The 13,582-nt window shown below is 39.1% G+C and overlaps 1 long non-coding RNA gene across 2 annotated transcripts; it reads left to right on the forward strand.

The window, feature by feature from the left end:
- The first annotated feature begins 3,215 nt into the window (after nucleotides 1-3,215).
- On the forward strand, nucleotides 3,216-12,578 carry LOC145785614 (uncharacterized). Of its 2 annotated transcripts, none has more exons than XR_014291201.1 (14): nucleotides 3,216-3,306; nucleotides 3,898-3,954; nucleotides 5,449-5,481; nucleotides 8,085-8,129; nucleotides 8,464-8,583; nucleotides 10,149-10,241; nucleotides 10,430-10,481; nucleotides 10,747-10,787; nucleotides 10,959-11,012; nucleotides 11,339-11,374; nucleotides 11,561-11,615; nucleotides 11,871-11,903; nucleotides 12,074-12,123; nucleotides 12,348-12,578. It is a non-coding gene; the product is annotated as an uncharacterized LOC145785614 (long non-coding RNA). The 2 variants fall into 2 exon arrangements; XR_014291202.1 differs by having other exon boundaries at nucleotides 12,351-12,578.
- The last annotated feature ends 1,004 nt before the right edge of the window (nucleotides 12,579-13,582 follow it).

A 13,582-nucleotide genomic window follows, 5' to 3' on the forward strand; every position in this document is an offset into this window, starting at 1 on the left:
GGCATTTGCTGAAATGGGGCATTGGCGACGAGAGGCACGTGATCTGCCAGTGAGGTTGTTGAGTGTACTCCATGCTGTGCGGCTGGAGTGCGTGAAGTCGATTGAGTCTATGGCTTCTGTCCAGCACTTCTGCCTCTTTGAATCCAATCTTGCCAGCAGGGCTGTTGCTGAGTTGGTGGTGGCGGTGCCCTGGGGGGAACGGAGGAAGTCGCGATAGAGCTTGTCGCACTCCACATCCCAGCAAGGTATGTAGTTTTTCCGTCGACCTTGCGGGATAAAGTCTTTTGCCGCAGATATGATTGCATCACAGAAGTCCTGGTAGGCTTCATCCACTTTGGTGGTGTGTGGGGATGGGAGGTACTGCGTAGCTTCGTTTGTGAGGAAGTTGTAGTATTCCCAATCGGCCTTTCTGAAGTTCCATCGCTTGACAGGCTTGCTCGGAATAGGTGTGGCAAGCAAGGGGGCCGTGATTAGCGAGGGTCGGTGTTGAGACCTTGGGAACTTCTCTAGCACACGTCTGTCCGGCTGGCGATCATCGGGGTCATCACTTGCGAAAGCTAGGTCTGGATTCGTACCAGTGTTCCAACGACCGGAGTGGAAGCTCGGTGCGCCCTTAGGATCGTACAAGAGGGCGAAGTTGTTGTTGGTTGCCCAAGCGGCCAGACTTTTTCCGTCGTTGTTGATGGAGTTGTAGCCCCAGTCAGTTGGTGGCAGTTAAAATCGCCAGCGTAGAGGCTGGGGTGGAGGAACACTGGGAAGGCTGTTGATGTTATCTGCGAAAGTGGGGGCTTGTAGACATTGACGATGTTGTAGCCTGCTACATCTACACAAAGCTACTTGATCTCCGATTGAGCTTGGGATTGGTCAACCAAAGACCAGCTCAGCCGGTCATGGACAAATGTGGCGAGGCCGTGTTTCCTGCTGCAGGTTGCGCCTGCGAGTGTGAAGTTGGTTATTACCAACTTATCCACAGATGTACAGTGAGTCTCCTGGAGGAGGATGATGAGGGCTTGATGCTTGATGGCCAGGTGATCGATGATGTTGAGCTTGCTAGCCGTGATGCCCTCGGTGTTCAGCTGCAGTACGGTGGGTCGTCGATACTTTTCGACAGTGCGAGCACTGTCGAAAACCTGAAAACCCTGAAAAGGGCATTTCTCTACCCACCCTGCGCTGAACAGTGTCATTAGCTCTTGTTTGACAAGCTTCGTTTCGCATACGTATTTTGTATAATTTCGTATGTTACTAACGGGGGGGGGGGGGGGGGGGACCACGTGAAGGTGCTTGTCTTCTTCCCACTTGGTGTGCTGACACAGGAAGTCTAACTTAACTTATGAAAGGCTACAATCGCATTGGGCAAGGAGTGGCGTAGCGGTTAGTGGAGTGGCACCTCGCACCACCAGCCAGGGCTCGATACTGAGTGATGTCACAGGAAGTCTAACTTAACTCATAAAAGGCTACAATCGCATTGGGCAAGGAGTGGCGTAGCGGTTAGTGGAGTGGCACCTCACTCCGGCACCGGCCCAGGTTCGATACTTGGTGCTGCCACCGGAAGTCTAACTTAACTCATAAAAGGCTACAATCGCATTGGGCAAGGCGGAGCGGTTTGTGGAGTGGCACCTTGCACCACCAGCCAGGGCTCGATTCTGAGTGATGTCACAGGTCACAGTTTTTTGTAGAGTTTGCGCCCCCTCCCCGATGAGAAATTGACATTGACAGAGTTCTTTAGCTGGAAGAGGCATTGGCAGTTTGGGTCCCCCCAAGTAAATTAAAGTAAAGAACTAGCCTACTGGTCAGGCCTTCCACATTCAATTACAACAAGCTGGTGATGTCTTCCCATACGACAAGCGAAGTTGGTTGCTTGGTTTGGTTGGTTTTAAATCTTTATCCTCGGACTGACAGAGCCTTGATAGGTTATTCCTGGTAACTTCACATACTTGTAGAGCAGGGGTTCTTAACCAGAGGTGCACCCACCACTAAGGGGTGCGAGACCTGTGCCTAAGCGCTGGGGGGATGTTGAATTATTAAGGTTTGATATAGTATGACGTAAGAAGCAAAGTTGTTTTCAACAAAGTTTAAAGTTGGCTTCAATGAAAATTTCGAACTGTAGGTGACTGTTACTTTTCAGCCAATCCTAGGAGGGGGTGCGAGAACTGTTTGGTAATTTCAAGGTGGTGCCTACAAGGCAAAAGGCTAAGAACCGCTGTTGTAGAGGCTCTTGACGTAGAGTAAATGAGATTGGCAGAGTAAATTTTTCCGATTTTTGAAGTGTTGTTGCCTGGGAAGTATTCCATTCATTAAGTGCAGCTGAATAAAGAGCAGTCCTGAAAGTGCTTTGCTCAAGCGCACAGCCCTAGAGTCGAACCAGCGCCGCGTGATCTTGAGTCTAGCGCCTAACCACTGAGCTAACGGGCGGATGAACATTTATTAGACATGAAGGAAGTATGCTCTGGTTCGGCATTGCTCTGTACAGGATGGAGCATAGAGTTCTGTGAGCTACGGTAGGTACTTTACCATTACCCACTCGTCGAAAAGGTACGCAATCATGCGTGACATGTTCATTCGCGATTCAGCTGATTTCAGTCATGTGACTCGACACGTGATATTCTGATCGAAAAATTTTGATACAAAGAAATTTAACTGACTGCTTCACCACAACCACCGTTGCCTAATGGTTAGGGCAGAGGAGTAGTAATTTCGACTTCGTGGGTTCGATTTCCACCCTCTGCTAATACTATTTTTTCTTCTGCAACTGACTGAGTGCAAGAAGGATCTTAATGGTAGCCACTTTAAGAAGTCGAAATTGTGACTAAAACACAAAGCAATTTCACATTGAAAAGCAGGCAGTCTTCGACGAGTGGGTGATGTAAAAGTGCCTACCGTGAGCTACAATTGCTGTCTCGAATTGTTGCCATTTGCTTGATTGCAAGAACCAATTACCAGAGCTCACCACTAGGAGGTTGATAACTTGAGCCACAGATTGAAACTTTATTGGAAATGACGTCATTCGTATGTGATGAATGGAAGTAGTTAATGTGAAACAATTTTTTATCTCAATTTTTTTTGTTTTAGAATGAAAATTTCTTCTCGTGGATTTTTAATGATGATGGTTCTGTTGTTTATAAAAACCCTGCGTAAAAAACGCATTGTCGATTGTTATCCGCGGATGAATATGATACCACGTGTGATAAATGTTTCATAATCTGCCTTGCGTTTGCTGCGCCTGAAGAAATTAAGTTCCTTTCGACTTGGTTGTCTCAGCGAGTGGGGGCATGGGGTACGCTGTGTTTGATGGATTTATGCCAAGAGGTATGTTTTTTTCAAATCTTCACTAATGCATAGACTGTATTGTTCCCGTGCTTTATCATGCCCTGTTATACTGTGCTAAATGACAGTTGCAATTGTGATGTCGCTGAAAAACCTAAGCTGTTGTAATCTTTTTTTTCTGAAAATTAAAACAAGCTTTAATGTTAGTTGCTTATACTGGACCTAATTTATTAGATAAATTTGCAGTTGCATGTGATCTCCATTAGTTCAATGAGGAAAATTGCATAATTGATTTACAAATTGAAAACAATGGGAAACAATCTGAGAACAATGGAAAAAGTAAAGTGTAGACACTCAATCGTTAAACATATTATTTAAAAAATAATAATGTTATGTACTTCTAGTCACCACACAATTGCTTTTAAAAGTGTAAAATTTTACAAAATTGAAATATTGCTTATGTTAAGGTTGCTAACAACAAGTCCACTCTATTTTAATAGTCTAGAGTAGAAGTAAACAATGTGCAGTACTGACAATAAGTCTTGCTATGGTTATCCCAAAAATGGGCTTATTTGAGATGTCATAAAAATATACAACAACATTGCAATATTCAATTGTTGTTTATGATCATAGGTCTAAAAAGATTTGGCTGGCAAAACTGTGGACTGTCAATGCATTATGGATTATAAGGTAAGGTTGTATGTTAGTAGGGTAACCTATAATCTGAGTTGTACGTTGTCCCAATATATTTTAAGCATGTCGTTAAAGGTGACAGCACTTAAAAGTGTGTTTTAAGCTTATTAGCAGTAACATCTGTGATTATCTCAGCTACAAACGCAATGCTTGCTTTTGTAAATCTGTTTCAATAAAAGAGTGCAGACTCAACACACCAGTTGTCTGCACTGTCATTGGATGTACACTGTATGTTATATTTTTGAGATAACCAATCGTCATACAATGTTGCGGTTATAATATTGGCAGTGGCTATTTGACCGGCTCCGGTCTTTAAATCTGAAACACTATTTGACCGGTCATGACGTCACTTCATAAGCACTTTTTTCTTTTTCTCTTTCAAAGCAAAAGACGATAAGCGCCTTAAGTTCTAAATTCAACACGTTTTTTTCAACTGAATCCGTGGCGCATACGTAACGTCTCGGGGTGCCATTCTAGAGGGAATAAGTTCGATTCTATTCAGAAGCGTTTTTTTTTTTTTTTTAACTAAATTTTTAAAAGTGGAAAGTTGTCTTGAAGGGTTGGTTGAGATGATGATTTGATACTTGACTGATTGTTGTGCGACAATGAGACTGGATTTAATTTTTAACTTCGGACTTCAGCGAAACGTAATCTTACAGCCTATTAGAAAGTGTGATTTTTTCAGAGAATTTGTGCTAAGAAATGAAAGGAATTTGTTAAAAATAAAAACTAGAAAAACTTTTTTAATTCGTTTTGAAGCTTTTTTATTCACTTGTTGATTCATTCATATCAGTATGTATCCTTTTGTAGTTACAAAAAAGAAAAAAAAAAACGCTTCCGGATAGTATCGAACTCATTCCCTCTAAAATGGCAGCCCGAGACGTTACGTGTGCGCCACGGACTCAGTTGAAGAAGACGTGTTGAATTTAAAACTTAACGCGCTTATCGTCTTTTGCTTTGAAAGAAAAAAGTGTTTATGTAGTGACGTCATGACCGGTCAAATAGTGTTTCAGATTCAAAGACCGGAGCCGGTCAAATAGCCACTGCCTATAATATTCACTTTCTATAGTTTAAATCTTAACATATTCTTGCCATACAACAGCTTAAAAAGTTTTTAAACTTTAATGGCGGAACTAATATATTCACCAATAAAATTTTGGCCAGTAATGCCCAGCTTCATTGAAAATTTATTACACTATTCCAGTCACCCTTGCAAGTAATTTTTGCTCAAAATTTTATTAGTACAACTCCGAGTAATGTAATGTTAACTATATTTTTGATATAGAAATGCACCTTCAGGATTCCATCATTTTACTGTCCATGCAATATGATGGCCAGAAAGTGTGCTATAGCAACCGTCTTTAAGAACCGTTTGTTAGTTTTTATATAAACTAATTTGACTGATTAAAAAGAGACAATTAATGCAAACAAACTTTTTGCAGTGTGATTGTCTGCAAGTTATGTTTCCTAATTGTTTAATAATTTTTTTAGGTTTCAGTTGCTGTGGAATTCCCATCTTGATTGGTATGTTATTTTGTTGAGTTTTGCTACTAAAGCTTAGTAAAAAGTACAAAAGTACAATCTTGTACATGCATGTTAGATAGGCTAAGCAAGCATTTCAACTCTTTGCACCTTCGGAATTCCATTGCATAGCTATTTGTGCCAGCAATGGCCAAAATAAGTGCTAAAGTAATTGTTATCTGTATTACGGTTAGTCTTCAAACCTAACCTAAATATAATGATATACAATTGGTAACATTATTTAAATCAGTGGTCTTCAACCTTTTTTACAAAATCGCCCCTTTGTTAAAAGTGCGGGTCCAAATCGCCCCCTCAAACGAGGCCTCGAAATTAACGGCAGCTGTGGCCGCCGAAGGGTTCAGAAACGGCCACCGAAAGTCAGCTCTGCTCGGCCGCAGGTAACTCGAGAAGGATACAATACAAGTAACTATCGAGGGCTTTGTATGCGTATTGCGAAAGCAAAACTCGTTTTCTTCTTATTACCATCGGAGATTCGGCTCGTTAACGCAAAGCGCTGAAGCAAAAAACTTACGTCAATCATAGACGTTTGGCAGTGGCTATTTGACCGGCGCCGGTCTTTGAATCTGAAACACTATTTGACCGGTCATGACGTCACTATACAGTCACTTTTTTTCTTTTTATCTTTCAAAGCAAAAGACGAGAGCGCGTATATAAGTCCTAAATCCGCCTATTTTATTCAACTCGTTACGTGGCGAATGCGATACGTCGCCGCCTCCTATTCTAGTGGGACTGAGTTCGATACTACCCGGAAACGTTTTTTTTTTTATTTAATTTTTAACTAAATTTTGACACGAAGTGCATTTTTGTAGTCAATTTTTAATTTGAGTTGTCTACAGCCCAATTTTTTATGTCTTTTCAAATGTGAGTAATAAATGTGAGTGAGTAATAAAGTTAAAGTTTTTTTAATTTGCTGGAACTTGAGAATTTCTCTGGGTAATTTTCCGTTTGTGGCCGTGCTAACTATAGCCTACTACATAATTTTTCATTTAGGTCAATTTTTAATTTGAGTTGCATTACATTTACATACCATTAATCATTTTATTTTTCGTCATTAACGCGTCAGGGACGAAAAAGATACTTAGACAGACAATCGATAACAACTTAATAACATTGAATTGCATAATTCAAAATTAATACAGAAATGAAATAGATACATAATTTCGAACGTTTTCGGCAAAACTTTCTGCCCTCTTCAGGAAAATATCTTAATTCATCTAAACAAAACAATTATCCGTGAAATGTTAATAATAAATGACTGAAATTCAATAAAACTGCACTGACCTGCGTACAAGCAACAACTGACGAACAAACACAAAAGGTGGTAGCAAGATACTAACTATGGTGGTGGTAAAAGATACTAACTACAAAAATCGATATAGACCTCTCAGCACGTTAATGAACGGGAAAAGGTGGCAAAACCTTGAAGGTTTAAAACGTGCCTGAATGAAAAATTATGTAGTAGGCTATAGTTAGCACGGCCACAAACGGAAAATTACCCAGAGAAATTCTGAAGTTCCAGCAAATTAAAAAAACTCTAACTTTATTACTCACATTTGAAAAGACATAAAAAATTGGGCTGTAGACAACTCAAATTAAAAATTGACTACAAAACTGCACTTCGTGTCAAAATTTAGTTAAAAAAAAAAATAAATAAAAAAAGGAACGCTTCCGGGTAGTATCGAACTCAGTTCCTCTACAACAAGAAGCGGCGACGTATCGCACTCGCCACGTAATGAGTTGAATTAAATGATCGGATTTAGGACTTATATACAACCGCTTCTCGTCTTTTGCTTGGAAAGAGAAAAAGAAAAAAAGTGACTGTATAATGACGGTCAAATAGTGTTTCAGATTCAAAGACCGGCGCCGGTCAAATAGCCACTGCCTAGACGTTTTTGTTGCTGGCCGCCGGAATCGCTTGCCGTTCGGCCATACTGGTTGCCGGGTGGAAAAGTTAAGTTCGAGGAGTGCGAAACGATTGCCGTTGTACAAAAGTTCATGTCGCTAAAAATTTACATACAAAACTTCAAATATCCCAACAATATAAATAAGCAAAAGCAAGCACATTTCATTGAAATACAACAGCTCGTGGAAGCTAATTAATGCGACCCTTGCGCCTGGTGCTTATTTGCAAGACTAGTAATAGCTGGGTGCAAGCCAGTCAACTTAAGTCGAATTGCATTTCCTCCAGTCTTGTTCATGTCAAGTTGGTTTCGGTCTTTATTTCTCATGTGCAATACTTCACTAAAACCTTGTTCAACAATGTATGTCGAAGGAAAAGCCAATAAATACAACTTCACTTTTGCCCATAATTCCGGAAATCGATCATTGCACTTGATCCAGAAATCTGCCCATCCATGTGCAAAAAAAATTGCTCGAGCTTCTTCGTTACAGTAAAATTGCCCCCCTAAACAGTAAAATCGCCCCCAATTTCAAAAATTGTACAAATTGCCCCCCGCAATGGCCAAAATTGCCCCCCGGGGGGCGATATCGCCCCCGTTGAAGAACACTGATTTAAATCCTGGACATACCGGTATCTCAACAATAGGATTTTGCATTATTCTACAACAGTTATATTTGTGTTACAGCTAACATTAATGGAAATGTTATGGCTCGAAGTCATTAGTCTCGAGGTACAGTACATTTTGTTGGTAATTGTCAATATTTTTATATAGCAATTCAAGTGTTGTGATGAACCAACTCTCTCTTACAGAAAAACAATGACGAAGACTAGAGTCTCTGATTGCACTTGAAAAGTTTTAACCAACAATGCAAACATATTGATCATCATCGTAACTTCTGTTCATGATTTAAATTTATGTGCCATCAGCAGCCATTATTTTCACTAGTATTTTTATGTAGTTAACTTAAAGTAAAATAAATTATTTCTCAGAAAAAGTAACTTTGGTATGACCTAGGTTTGTCGTGGCCCCCACTTGTGCATTATCCTCATTTTTATTTACATAGGTTCATTGCCTTTGTACCTCAATCTGAAGATGCTTTATTGCTATTTGCAATCAATGATTTCTTCCCTTGGTTTAATACCAATCAATGGATTTGTTAGTGCAGTGCTGGAACAACTGTAAGGTGGTTCAAGATGTTAATATAGTAAACTTTTGAACTCAATTTAACTTACAAATTATTTTATCGATAACTGCTCTGCTATGTTAATTGAATGTATGTAAGCATCTATGTAGTGTCACACTTACAAGATTTAATCTTTGAACATTAACAGGCCTCGAAACAACTTTTTTTTCCGGCGGCCAAACGTGTCCGACTAAAGCAAGCTGTTTGGCAGCCAATCACGAGCACATGGCGGCCATGGGAACTTTACCACCCATCAACATACAGTCTTCGAAATTAGCACATTTTTTCTTTGGCAGAAGCAAAAAATATACTAGAGTAGTCTATCACGACCGCACTGTTTGATTTGTTGTGATGTAATAATACCAAAAGTAGCGATAAAGCGAGCTACAAGATACACACGTCGCACGCTTTTACAGTAATTCACATTAAATAACTCATGGGAGGGCGAAAGTAAGTTAATTTTGGGTTGATTCAACGTTCGAGTCAGTACAAATCGATTTAATTTTTCCGGCGGGTTATATTGCATAACAACAATGCCCAATAAGAAAGTTACGTTTATTTTACATTAATTCGACATCTAGCAACGTTGAATTATCATAAAATAATGTCAATTGCTCAACCAGGTAACGGTAACAAATTAATAGCTCCCTGCGAGAAGATTGCCTCGATTTACGTATACACTAACATAATTTTGGCACAATTGGGATACTGCGAACAACACAAAGTCTGTTTGATAAAGAACTAGCTGTCAGAATCGGAATCATCAGATGCTCTATGGGAGCACGAGGTTGTCGCGTCATCACTGGAATCAGACACCTCAAGAGGCTCATTGCTTGGCTGTAAATCTACACCTTCTTTGCCGTTCGCAATGAAGCGTCCACGTTTTGCGGCTTTTGGGCTTTGATACCAATCCACACGCATCTTTCTTTTCAAATCTATGGCTGTGCCATTACGACTGGGAGGAATGTCTAACCCTAACCTTACAAGCGCGCCATTTGCCCACAATAATTTCGAAGACTGAATATATCGCATCAATAAAGTGTATTGTAATGTCACTTGCATCCTGCGGATGTCAGACATCACCTGCTTGGTCAATCAATAATGTTAACAATTCAAGCATAGACAGGGTGTGTTTTGATTTATCGGATACTTTGACTGCTTTCTAATTCTTTGTGATTATAAGTGGCAAAGTACTTTATTCACAAGGTCACTTGCGCAAAATTTTCTAAGAACTTCATGGCGGACAAATGCGACCGACGGAAGGGCAAGACCCGGCGGACAAAATGTCAGTTTTTGTAGGTTAATCGCGGCCGTGGCCGCCTTCAGTTTCGAGGCCTGATTAATGCCAACTGTGACTTATAGTTGAAAGTTCTTAGTAGTTTTTAAATTCTTGTAAGTCATCCCACTGATGATGAAAAATCTTCTTTCCCCATCATAAAGTTTGTTGATGATACTCTTTATTTACAAGCTCAACTTTCTGAAGTGGAATTATCATTGTTAAATTTGTAGGAGTACACAAGAACTGATTTAAGTGTATAAAATAACTATTTAACTTTGCTTTGCAGATGTGGTGATGATTAGCAATTCCCATAACACCGAGAAGCCAGAACTGAGGTTAAGAGTCTGCAGAAACCTTTTATTACTATATGTAAAGCCTTGTAAGTCGTTTTTTTGCAGTTTCATAAAGTATTCATAACCTTGATTTTTAATATGATGAAACTTTAACTCTCTCACAGATTGCTTGTGACGATGACTAGAGTCTCTGAAACTAGTTAATAGAAGCCTTAAAGCTTATTACAATAGTGAAAACTAAAACCTTATATGAAGTGTGTCGAAACTTTTACAGATTTCTGCAGCAAGAATTTTTCACAAGCCATTCGTTGATGGTCCTTTCTAAAGTAAGTTCCTTTCATGCATCTAAGATTCTGTTGTATAGTGATTTGACAGTCTCAATTGGAGTCTGATCAGTGATCATTGGTTTGTGAGTGATGAAAAATCTGCCGTGTCCAGGCCCCTGATTTCCATGATGCATTTGAGTTACTGACACAAACTGCTAAATTAGGTATACCGGTACTTCATGTAGTTGTAGTGCAGCAACTTTGACCAAAACTAAACTGTGTTTGTTAGCATACTTAGCATACCGTCAAAGTTTTTTTTTTTTAGTTTCAGAACTCCTAAAAACAACCTCCATTCATTAATACCAAGTAAGTCTATATTTTACACAAGTTACATCTTTTTTATGCTGTGATGAACTTAATTTTAAGCTCAACAGGACAGATATTATTATGTTGATTGAAATTTTTCTGAGCAATATTACATGATTTGATAAAAAAGATTTTCCACTTTTAGCAATGTAATTTGGGTTCTTGTTGCAGATGGTCTCCAACTGCCCTTAAAAGTACAACTGGGATCTTAGCTGTGATTTTAAAGTGAGTAAATTGTGTGACAATGTTAAATTGCTTGTTGACAGAGTTAAGTTACCTTAGTTCCACTTTTTTTTATTTTTTATTTAATTATTGATTGACATTAGATTTAATCTTTCAACATTAATACCGACTGTGACTCCACTGATGATGAAAAATCTTCTTTCCCCGTCATAAAGTTTGTTGATGATACTCTTTATTTACAAGCTCAACTTTCTGAAGTGGAAATCTTATAGTCGTTATCATTGTTAAATTTGTAGGAGTAGGCTACACAAGAACTGATTTAAGTGTATAAAATAACTACAGTATTTAACTTTGCAACTGTTTTGCAGGTGTGCTCAACCTAAAGCCAATCTATGTAAAGCGTTGTAAGTCGTTTTTTGCAGTTCAATAAAGTTTTCACAACCTTGATTTTTAATATGATGAAACTTTAACTCTCTCACAGATTGCTTGTGACGATGACTAGAGTCTCTGAAACTAGTTTATAGAAGCCTAAAGCTTATTACAATAGTGAAAACTAAAACCTTATATGAAGTGTGTCGAAACTTTTGCAGATTGATTTCTGCAGCAAGAATTTTTCACAAGCCATTCGTGATGGTCCTTTCTGAAGTAAGTTGCTTTCATACATCTAAGATTCTGTTAAATAGAGATTTGACAGTCTCAATTCGAGTTTGATCAGTGATCATTGGTTTGTGAGTGATGAAAAATCTGCCGTGTCCAGGCCCCTGATTTCCATGATGCATTTGAGTTACTGACACAAACTGCTAAATTAGGTATACCGGTACTTCATGTAGTTGTAGTGCAGCATCTTCGACCAAAGCTAAATTGTTTTGTTACCATACCAAGTTTGTTTTTTAATTTCAGAACTCCTAAACAACCTCCATTCATTAATATCAGGTAAGTCTTTCTATGTTACAAAGTTACATCTTTTTTATGCTGTGATGAACTTAATTTTAAGCTCAACAGGACAGATATTATTATGTTGATTGAAATTTTTCTGAGCAATTTTACATGATTTGGTAAAAAATTTTCCACTTTCAGCAATTTAATTTGGGCTCTTATTGCAGATAGTCTCCGCTCTCACATGAACAACCGGGGTCTTTGCTGTGATTTTAAAGTGAGTGAATTGGATGCTTTTTGACAAAGCCAAAGTTACCTTGTTCCCGGCCTTTAATTTTTAAATTGTCCGCCATGACGAAATATGACTTGCCCTGTCTGAATCACAGTGACGATGTAGTCTTTGATACTCACTTATCTGAGCGGAATGCCAAAACCGTTTTAAGTGTTAGGCTATTACAGTAATGCTTGCCTTTTCTAAATGCGACTTTTGTGCTTTCCTAGCAGTGAAAGAAAACTGAATATGGACAATCCGCCGTACTTTCCATCGTCGGGGAACGACCCACATGATGAAAAACCGGGTCTCACCACATCGTCAACTAGCCAAACAAAGTGATTGCTGCAGTGTAAATTTATTCCTGTACCCCCAGCTGGAGATGCCTCGCGCCATTTTCCTTTATGCTGAATTAAAGTGATGTGATTGTCAAATCGTCAAAATACAGAATGTCAATTTCATTCAGCTTTTTTACAGTTAGGTATAGTTAAGCATCTACAGATTTCGAGTAAATAACACAAAGGCTTGTGGGATTCACTGAACATTAGGAATTTAAGAATAAGTGAAGTTGCAAAAACTTGTACCTACCACCAGTGTGCGGATACATTTGGCTACGTTGGTCAGACACGGAGACTTAGCTAACGACGAAACACCAAGCGGCAGCTGGTGCTGTTTGTGAGCAGTGGGGCTGCAGACAATTTCGCGGGGGGTCTCCCCCCCCAGAAAAATCGTGTTAAATTTGGCGCGTTCTGAGCATGTTTTACCTCAAATTTTGTAAAAATGCATTCAATCTTTGTTAAGTTGGTGTATAAGTGTGTTTTTAAAAAAACTACGGTAACCGTATTGCTTGAGAGACAAACTATACTAGTATTGAGCCGTTGCATACAAGGTTCCAGTGATTTTGAGACGCCCTACCACTTCCTAAACCTCTTGTCTGTTGAATGCCCTAACTCAGGGTGGTCCAAGACTGCGAACATGAAGGGCCACATTAGGGTCTGAGAAAAACTTCACGCGCCGCAAAGTGAGAAATGATAACGCGTTGCTGAAAGTAGAAACGTTTTTAAATAAAAACTTAACTGGGTTACGATTTTCAACTTTTTTTCTATAGATTTCTATCTGTTTTAGCTATATTCTTACTGTTCGCTGACTGAACATTAACAAATCTTCTCGCAGACAAAATACAGTTGTAATGAAAGGACTGAGTTTGCTGTTCTGATCGACCTAATGTTTTGCTGCTGGCTTAACTCGCTTTTTAATCTCTGCTTGCGACTTAAAAGGTGATTTTCAGCTAGTAAAAACGATGCGATACATAACACGTCAACAAATTAGCAAACCAAAACAATTTATTGTTTTTTGTTTTTGCATATAGTGTCGATCTCTGGTTTAGATTCAGTGGTCGACAGACGTAAGTAGGGATGCACAATACAGAATACCTGGCTATTCTAGAATACTCAATTTCGAATCT

This window comes from Aplidium turbinatum, chromosome 16, assembly GCF_918807975.1.
Source record: "Aplidium turbinatum chromosome 16, kaAplTurb1.1, whole genome shotgun sequence".
NCBI classification, from domain to species: Eukaryota; Metazoa; Chordata; class Ascidiacea; order Aplousobranchia; family Polyclinidae; genus Aplidium; species Aplidium turbinatum.